Below are 9,847 nucleotides of genomic sequence, written 5' to 3'. Positions count from 1 at the left end.
TCCTGTGTTGTAAGATAGGTTTTCATACCAAAATGAGTGTGCATTTTATTCCTTCCTTTAGTTGAATGTGATGAGAGTAAACTTCATGTTTTTCTCTCACCTCCCCTCTTTTTCCCTCCACTAAAAAGTCTTTAGCTTGCCTCTTTTATGAGAGATAATTTGCCCCATTCCATTTCTCCCTTTCTCCTCCCAATATATTTCTCTCTCACTCCTTAATTTCATTTTTTTAAGATATGATCCCATCCTATTCAATTCACTCTGTGCTCTATGTCTCTGTGTGTGCCTGTATGTGTGTGTGTGTGTGTGTGTGTGTGTGTGTGTGTGTGTGTGTGTAATCCCACTAACTACCCAGATACTGAAAAGATTCAAGAGTTACAAATATTGTCTTTCCACATAGGAATGTAAACAGTTCAACTTTAGTAAGTCCTTTATGACTTCTCTTTGCTGTTTACCTTTTCATGCTTCTCTTCATTCTTGTGTTTGAAAGTCAAATTTTCTTTTCAGCTCTGGTCTCTTTATCAAGAATGCTTGAAAGTCCTCGATTTCATTGAAAGACTATTATTTCCCCTGAAGTATTATACTCAGTTTTTCTGGGTAGGTGATTCTTGGTTTTAGTCCTAGTTCCTTTGACTTCTGGAATATCCTATTCCATGCCCTTTGATCCCTTAATGTAGAAGCTGCTAGATCTTGTGTTATCCTGATTGTATTTCCACAATACTTGAATTGTTTCTTTCTAGCTGCTTGCAATATTTTCTCCTTGACCAGGGAACTCTGGAATTTGGCCACAATGTTCCCAGGAGTTTCTCTTTTTGGATCTCTTTCAGGTGGTGATTGGTGGATTCCTTGAATACTTATTTTGCCCTCTAGATTCCTTGATAATTTCATGAAAGGTTCTTTTTTTGATCATGGCTTTCAGGTAGTCCCATAATTTTTAAATTGTCTCTCCTGGATCTATTTCCCAGGTCAGTTGTTTTTCCAATGAGATATTTCACATTATCTTCCATTCTGTCATTCTTTTAGTTTTGTTTTGTGATTTCTTGGTTTCTCATAAAATCATTAGCCTCCATCTGTCCCATTCTAATTTTGAAAGAACTATTTTCTTCAGGGAGCTTTTGAATCTCCTTTTCCATTTGACTAATTCTGCTTTTGAAAGCATTCTTCTCCTCATTGGCTTTTTGAACCTCTTTTGCCAATTGAGTTAGCCTATTTTTCAGGGTGTTATTTTCTTCAGCATTTTTTGGGGTCTCCTTTAGCAAGGTATTGACCTGCTTTTCATGCTTTTCTTGCATCTCTCTCATGTCTCTTCCTAGTTTTTCCTCCACCTCCCTAACTTAATTTTCACAATCCTTTTTGAGCTCTTCCATGGCCTGAGCCCATTGAATATTTATTCTGGATGTTTGGGATACAGAAGCCTTGACTTCTGTGTCTTTCCCTGATAGTAAGCCTTGTTCTTCCTCATCAGAAAGGATGGGAGCAGATATCTGTTCACCAAGAAAGTAACCTTCTATGGTCTTATTTTTTTTCCCTTTTCTGGGCATTTTCCCAGACAGTGACTTGACTTCTGAATATCTTCTTCACACCCACTTCGCCTCCAGATCCTCCCAGCCAGCTCTTGGGGTCTGAGATTCAAATGCTGCTTCCCAGCCTCAGGGCTTTGGGTGGGGGTGGGGCTGCTATTCAGTGTGAGATTAAGTTCAGGTGCTCAGGTGGGGGCAGGGCAGCCTCAGTTCCCTCAGGGGGTTTACGTGGAGACCTTCAATAATGGATCCAAGCTTCTGCCTGCTTTGGGAGTCCCTGTCTGCTGCTGCCTCCCGAAGGGGCCTGAGTTATGGAGACACCCCGCTCCCCTCTCGGTGAGCCAAAAAGACCCTCTCACTGAACTTTGAGGCCTGTGGGTGGAGGGACCTGCATGGCCCCTGGAGATTCTGTCCCTGAAGCCTGCTCAGACCCACTCCTCTAAGTGCAGCATGGCAAAGGCAGGGCTGGGCTCTGCTCCAGGTCCAGTGAGTGACGGACCTTTAGTGTCAAGTTTTTCAGGTCTCTCTGTTACAGAAATCTCCTCCACTCTGTTGTTGTGTGGCTTCTGCTGCTCCCGAATTTGTTGGGAGTTCTTCTTTACAGGTATTTTATGGGCTGTGGGTTTGGAGCTAGCATATGTGTGTCTTTCTACTCTGCCATCTTGGCTCCTCCCCCTGACAAATGTGATTTTTAAAGAGAAATGTGGTTTTGGAATTTGGGTCCAAGCACATGCACTCAAGCATCCCATCAGTATCATTTGACAACCTCTGGACACCAACATCAGGCAAGGCAAAAAATAGAGATCTGTGTATAATGCAATGCAGTGTAACACAAGTATATTGCTACTGTCATGGAAAAGCTTCAGTGCAGGGATGAGACTGAAAAGGGATTACCTATGAGTTTTGAGGTCTTCCAGATGCTCCTATTTGTGAATGAAATCGTGCTGGCCTCATCAAACCCTAAAATCTTACAAAACCTCCTGAAAGTCAAAGAAACTTGGTGTGACAATCTCCACTGGAAAATCCATGTAGATGAAGATCACTAATTGCTCACTGTATGACATTATATTCTATAGTAGAAAATTTCTTTACCATCACATAAATGACAAAAAAAGATGTAGAAAATGCAAGATTCAACTATTTTAATTGCATATTGATTATGGGTTTTTTTAAAGTATTTAATTCCATAGAGCAAAAGTAAACCTTAAAGTCTTTTGTCCAAGGTGGGTCATGGAATCCCTGCAAGAATCCTGAAACTTCTTTGAGGCCATGAAGAATAAATTAGATTGTAGCAACCAATTTCAATCTGAAGACTGGAGATTAACCTACATAGTTTCTCTGTGTCTATATCTGCCTCTGTCTCTATACACACATATATACACATTTGTATGTACATACATATACATGTGTGGTATGCATATATATACTATATTGTGTATGTATAAATATACATATACATGCATATATGCATACACTGATGGGCAAGATGTGTGTGTGTGAACACATAGTGAATGTTGGGCCCCAAATTAAAAAAGGAATAGAAAAGGCTGCACTGCATATAAACTGCATATCAATTCTTATCATCCCAACTCCTAATCCTACTAACAATTCAGATTCCCAAAACTTGGCTACTCCTTGCTCTAAGCATTCTGAGAGAACTCCTGAGGGATCAGGGATTCTCTGGTACCGCTGCCTAAAGGATTCTTAGTATTCTCTGAAGCCACTGACTTGAGCCTACAACAGTGAACTTGCCCCCAAGATTATCAGTTGAGTATGTTTTAGTAAACTAGTCTTAGGAAGCTTTTAGAAAAGTATATTTATTAAGGAGTTACAATAAGAAGAATTTATAAAAAAAAATACTCCCCACAAAGTATGTGACACACTCTCCTACAAGCATATAGAGCACATACGGAAAAGGACTCTTGTATCCTTGTTGCCACCAGTCTTTTTCTCCCATTTGGGATTTGCTTACTCATGAAGTTCCTTTCAAGTATCATGGATCTGAGCTCATCTTCCTTGGTTGCTAATGTAAAGACAGAAGATTGCTAATCTGAGGATATTCCTAGGACAGTAACAGGTAGTCTAAAATCTCTCAGACCTCTTGCAGCTTGAAAGGTCCTCCCTTGGCCAAAGGAATGTGTTGGGGTGAGGGTCAGGAATTTGAGGATAGAAGAGGATGAGACCTAGTCAAGGCCAAAGTCAGTATCTCTCCTTCTTAGTCAGGTAATTCTTCCTCAGGGATGTTCTAGAAAGTGATTCTTGAATACAGACCTTACAATAAATTCTCAAAAGCTTTTGAACTGGAATGTCATTGCCCAAAGCACTATACTAGGTTATACACTAGGAGTATATACTTTTTACTTTTCATCTATTCTCTTCTACCCCTATTGAAAGTACAGAACATTTATGCAAGAAATGACATGAAAACATTTGCAACAAGCAAATATGATTTGGATTTAGCTTCTTTAACTTTCAGTCTTTTGATTCCTGGAAATAAGCTTCTCCATCACTTTGGGTTTAAAAAGACCTGATTCCCCCAATCTTCTGTTTTGACTTCCACTACAAAGTTTCATTGTTGTTGTTTAGTCATTTTCAACTATATCTGACTCTTTGTGATGTCATTTGGGGTTTTCTTGGCAAAGATACTGGAATGGTTTGCCATTTTACAGATAAGTAAAGGAAGGAAAGTTAGGTTAAGTGACTTGTCCCGCTAGTATCTGAGGCTAGATTTGAACTAGAAAAGATGAACCTTCCTGACTCCAGGCCTGGTACTCTATCCCCTGTGCCACCTAGCTGCCTTCCAGTGCAAGATATCTTTTCTTTAATTGGCATTTCCAAAATCCTAGGTAAGGCTAATTATGTAACCTCATGAGCTGTAATGAAACTTTGGGCAAATGCTTGCCCTGTCTAAGTCTCCGTTTTTACTTCTGTAAAATGAAGTGATTGTGTTAGATTATACCTGAACTCCTTCCAACTCAAAACTTCCATGATTACCTAGAATATAGGCTTATACAGAGCCAACTTTGATCACTCCCTTATGATCCACTTACTGGACCTTAAAGGCACATGCTCCATTACACTACTTAAAGGTTTTAGTTCAATGCAATTGCGCAGTTTTCAAGGACCTGATGAAAGCAGCATGCAATTTATAGGAGAAATAAATATTTCAATTAAATGTAGACAATACAAGCATGCCTCAAATTATGGGATTGTTATCTAATACTGATAATGATAGAAATCATTATTTTGGTGACAGTACTTTAAAATAAAAAAAAAAATGCCTAAAAAAAAAAGAAAGGGAAAAAGACCTTGCTTACTACTATGTGGTCCAATATATCAGAAAACATATAGATAAATGGAAACACTTGTATTATTGTATATTTATTTACCAGTATTAACTTTATCTACCATTAATGTGACATTGCCTTTTCTTTTTTCCAACTCAACAAACACTTATTAAGGACCACTTAGGTTCTGGGGATATAGATGCAAAAAAGGAAAAAGTCCCTGGCCTTACATGGCTTATGTTCTACTGGGATACAAGGAAAGCATATATAAAATTAAGTAAGTACAAAATTCATACAATATAAATACATTATAATTTAGTTAGAGGGAGGGAGAGGGGCTTAGGAAGCATAATTAGGGTAGGCTAATCATTTTTACCTCTCTAAAGTTATGTTGTTACATTATCTGCATATTTGGATCACACTATGGATCCTCTCAGGAAGCTTCCAGCACTAAAATTTTGTGATTTTTCTTTTTATAAATTAATGTGGGAAAGTTCACAACAATGTTGGCCCAAAGTCAGTGAATATTATAGATGAGGTAGAGGAATTACTATGATCTTTAAATGGGCAAACAGGTAGAATTACTTTCACATAGCAAAGTACACAAGGATTGTGAAGGAAAGTGCCTGAAGGCCATTTGGCCAATAAGTATGTACTTATTCCTTGATAACTCTCAATTAGAGGCAGACTGTTAGAGGGCAATCATTCATCAGAACTATCTTAGAAAGAGAGAATAAGGGCTCAGGAAGGTCCTGAGAATGAAGTGGTAGGGAAAGTATAAATAAGATATCTTTCTTTCACATGATAAGATAGTATCTCTCCATGATCATAGTCAAGGAAAATTCCCACCTTTACATTTAACTCACTGATCTGGAGGTATTTCACATGGATTTTTCAATAAGTAGGGTTTTCAGATATAGCATAAAAATAGTAGCTATTGTTCTCAGGTGCAGCCATAAGTGCAAAGTAGCTTCCCAGTTGGAGTGACATTTTACAGACACCAACACACCAGTCACTATGACCTGGCACCTTCACTTTCCAAGAGCATCTCTTTGAGATGAAGGAATAAGTACCAGGAATAAGGACCACATCTCCAAATCTATCACTGTTGTTGGGCACATTCTCTTCTATTTCTCCATAGCTCATACTTTTCAAATCTTCAGCTATGATGAAACCTGGGTTGACCGTGTTACAATACAGAGAGATGTCTACTTTGAAATTGAAAATTACTTCTTTAATTCCAGGGATGGGATAAACAATCCTCTTTATGTGAAAATTTTCTATTTTCTCATTAAGTACAGATTCACTCCTTTTTAATACTCCTATCACATTCTGGAGCAAATCTACATCAGGTTTCTCACATTTCCCCTCTGACTCTGTGATTCTCTTCCTTAATTCTTGATTCTGCTTTTATAGTTCCTCAGTTATCTTCTTCAGGCCATCCAAATTGGCTCTCCCTCATGTTTGCACAATTGGCAGATGCTCATTCTCCACCTCACCCAGGAACTGTTGTGCTTTCTGGAATTCAGACAATATATTTTTCCATTGAGTCTCTATCTCCTCCTCCAACATTTTAAATAAAACCTTCTCATTTGCCATCTTTTGCACAACTTTCTCAGTTTTCCTCCACAAATCATTCAGAGTTTCTTGGAGTTTGCCCCTAAAGTCCTCAGCAGCCTCATGACTACAACAGAGTATGTGAGCCTCATGCTCCTGGGACTGATAATAGGACACACAGATTGGGCTTACAAAACAGATTCTGTTCTGATGTACCTCGCATTTGCCATATCCTTCATGGTTCTGCAAGCAGTGAGGTCTTAGGTTTTTGGCAACCGTTGCCAGTTTCCCAAGATACACATTGAGTCAGAAATGCCTTAGCTGAGAGACACTGCTGCACTCTGAACAGTAGAAAAAGGGAGAAGCTTCCTGACAGCTCCTAGGAACTCAACTTTGACAAAAACTGTGGCCATACTCAATGGACACTGGTGGGGGGGGAGGGCGTGGGGGAGGTTGTGAGGTACTCCCTGCAGATGGGGCAGATGAGTTCTTCCTGGAGACCAAGAATCAAGTCTGTGCAAGAAGCCATATTCTACCTTATTTCTCCTGGGATCTTTTCTTCAGCCTCAATTCCCAGTCTTAAGCTCTGCTTTCATTATGGGGAATCTCTGAATCTTTTTATCTCTGGGCTTATATAGGAACCTAGCACCCAGTAGCTCCTCCTTCATTTAAGGTGTTAATTCTCTTGATCTTCTCTTGACTCTGAGGCTTGTTCACACCTTAGAAAGTTCTGAGTGGTAGAGGCAAAAGCCAGGGATTCACAGTCCATGGATCAAGGAGTCTTAATTCACACTACTCATCTAGACCTTTCACCTCACTTGTCTCCACATAGTTTAATATCTTCATTTTTGTTTTGAAAGCTTTAAAAAAAATAATCCAATGCTCTAAAAATAGAACTATTAATAACTAAAATAATTACATTTCTTTATAGGGATATGATAATGTGTGGGACTAAGCAGAGTAGAGATTTTCCCTGGGTGTTCTTTGAAAATTTTAGTACAAATATTCTTTTGAAGGAATAACATTTATTAATAACTTTTATTTTTGCTAGGTATTTTTGAAATTTCCTTTATTTCTGTAATTAATGCCTTCCAATATCCAACAAGTGATGTTGGATGGCAAGCAATAAAGAAAAGAGAGAAAGAGGGGGGAAACAGTTCTTTAAAACTATTCAACATACACAATGAATACAGTCAGTATTCCATGCCAATTTTTGCTTTCCTCTCCAAAGAAAGGAGAGATGCATTTCCTTATCTCTTCTTCTTAGCTAGTTGATCATTATAATTCTACTGTTTTAAATTTATTTCATTGTGAGTCTTTCTATTTATGTTTGAATTTATTCTCTATATTGTTTTCTGGGTTCTACTTACCTTATTTGATAGTAATTCACATAAATTATTCTTTATCTCTCTGAACTTCCCAAATTCAGTTTGAGTACAGTACAATTTGGTAGGCAAACTGCATTGTGAAATCTCTCCTTTCTCAGTTAGTTGTAATGTAACACCTTTGATCACTGTGGTCTTTGGGAAGGTAGGATGCAAAAAATTTCCAGTTGCTGCCATGGCTGCAGAACGCCCAAGATTCACATGGAATGCTCACCAAGAATACCCATAGTCTATACCACTTCCATGGAAAGACTAGAAATAATAAAATGTAAGGATAAACAAAAGGGTGAATAAAAGGATAAAGCATGATCACAAGGGAGTAGGAAAAAAGATAGTTGAGTTCTTCAATGTTCATATAAAGATTGTAGAGCTTGTTCAGAGCTACATGAAGCAAGGTGATGAATCTCCTTGTATTTTCAAAGGCAATGTCAGGATACTGTAATTTCTGGAAAGTACTAAGCTGAAGTGCCTTGAAATGAAGGTCTGGCATGAACTGTATGTTTGTTTTCTAAAGATTAGCCTTGCTAAGTTTGAAGAAGCTAATCAACAGATGGCAAGGCAGGAGGCTGGTTGGTTTGTTTGTTTAAGACACAACTCAGAAGAGATAATCTGTAAACTCTTAAAAGGGTTGTGACCAGCAGTGTAGCAGAGAATTTCCAAATTAAACAAATCACAGATTCTTAAAATATAAATATGATGGTGTATGTGTATATGTGTGTGTATATTAATATTTAATATTAAACCCACATAAATCATTGGCATTTTTATATATCTCTAACCAAGCGCAGCAGCAAGAAATAGAAAGAAATATTCCATTTAAAATTACTGTAGATATTACAAAATATTGGGGAGTCTACCTGCCACTACAAAACCAGACACTATATGAACACAATCACAAAACACTTTTCACACAAATAAAGTCAGATCTAAATAATTGGAAAAACATTAGTTGCTCATGGATAGGCCAAGCTAATATAATGAAAATGACAGTTCTACCTAAATTAATTTTCTTATTCAGTGCCACACCAATCAAGCTATCAGAAATATTTTATACAGCTAGAAAAAAAATAATAACAAAAGGTCCAGAATATCAAGGGAATTAATGAAAAGAAATGCAAGGGAAGGTGGTCGAGCCATACCAGATCTTAAATTGTATTCTAAAGCACCAATCATCAATACTACTTGGTACAGGCTAAGAAAGAGTGTTGGATCAGTGGAATAGTTTAGGTACACAAGACATAATAGTCAACGACTAGGGTAATCTACTGTTTGATAAACCCAAAGACTCCAACTTCTGGGATAAGAACTCAGTATTTGACAAAAACTGCTGGGAAAACTAGAAAATAGTATGACAGATACTAGGTATAGACCAACACTTTACACTATATACCACAATGAAGTCCAAATGGGTACATGATTTTGATATAAAGGCTGTTATTATAAGTAAACTGGGAGAGCAAGGAATAGTTTACTTGTCAGATATATAGACGACAGAAGAATTTATGATCAAAAAAGAAATAGAGAACATTATGAAATGCAAAAATGAATGATTTTGATTATATTAAATTAAAAAGTTTTCTCACTAACAAAGCCAATGAAATTAAGATTAGGAGGGAAGGAGAAAACTTGGAAAAAAAATTTTTATAACCAGTGTCTCTGACAAAGGCTTCATTTCTAAAATGTATAGAGAACTGAGTAAAATTTATAAGAATACAAGCCATTCCCCACTTGATAAATGGTCAAAGGTATGAACAGGCAGTTTTCAGAGGAAAAAATTAAACTATCTATAGTCATGAAAAAATTCTCTAAGTCACTACTAATTATAGAAATACAAATTAAAACAATTCTGAGATATCACATCACACCTAGAAAATTATAAATGCTGGAAAAGATATGGGAAAATTAGAACACTAATGCATTGTTGGTGGAGTTGTGAACTCATCCAACTATTCTGGAGAACAATTTGGAATTATACCCAAAGGCTTTAAAACTGCTGTTGACCCACCAATAACACTTCTAAGTCTATATTCCAAAGATATCATAAAAACGGTAAATGGACCCAAATATACAAAAATATTTATCACAGCTCTTTGTGTGGTGA

At 37.3% G+C, this 9,847-nt stretch overlaps 2 pseudogenes; both read right to left on the bottom strand.

Moving 5' to 3' along the window:
- Positions 1-5,481: 5,481 nt before the first annotated feature.
- On the bottom strand, positions 5,482-6,214 carry LOC140507797 (probable E3 ubiquitin-protein ligase TRIML1; annotated as a pseudogene).
- On the bottom strand, positions 6,206-9,589 carry LOC140505725 (probable E3 ubiquitin-protein ligase TRIML1; annotated as a pseudogene).
- Positions 9,590-9,847: the final 258 nt, after the last annotated feature.

This window comes from Notamacropus eugenii, chromosome 5, assembly GCF_028372415.1.
Source record: "Notamacropus eugenii isolate mMacEug1 chromosome 5, mMacEug1.pri_v2, whole genome shotgun sequence".
NCBI classification, from domain to species: Eukaryota; Metazoa; Chordata; class Mammalia; order Diprotodontia; family Macropodidae; genus Notamacropus; species Notamacropus eugenii.
The sequence above is the reverse complement of the archived record's forward strand: the minus strand, read 5'-3'. Positions and strand labels throughout refer to the sequence as shown.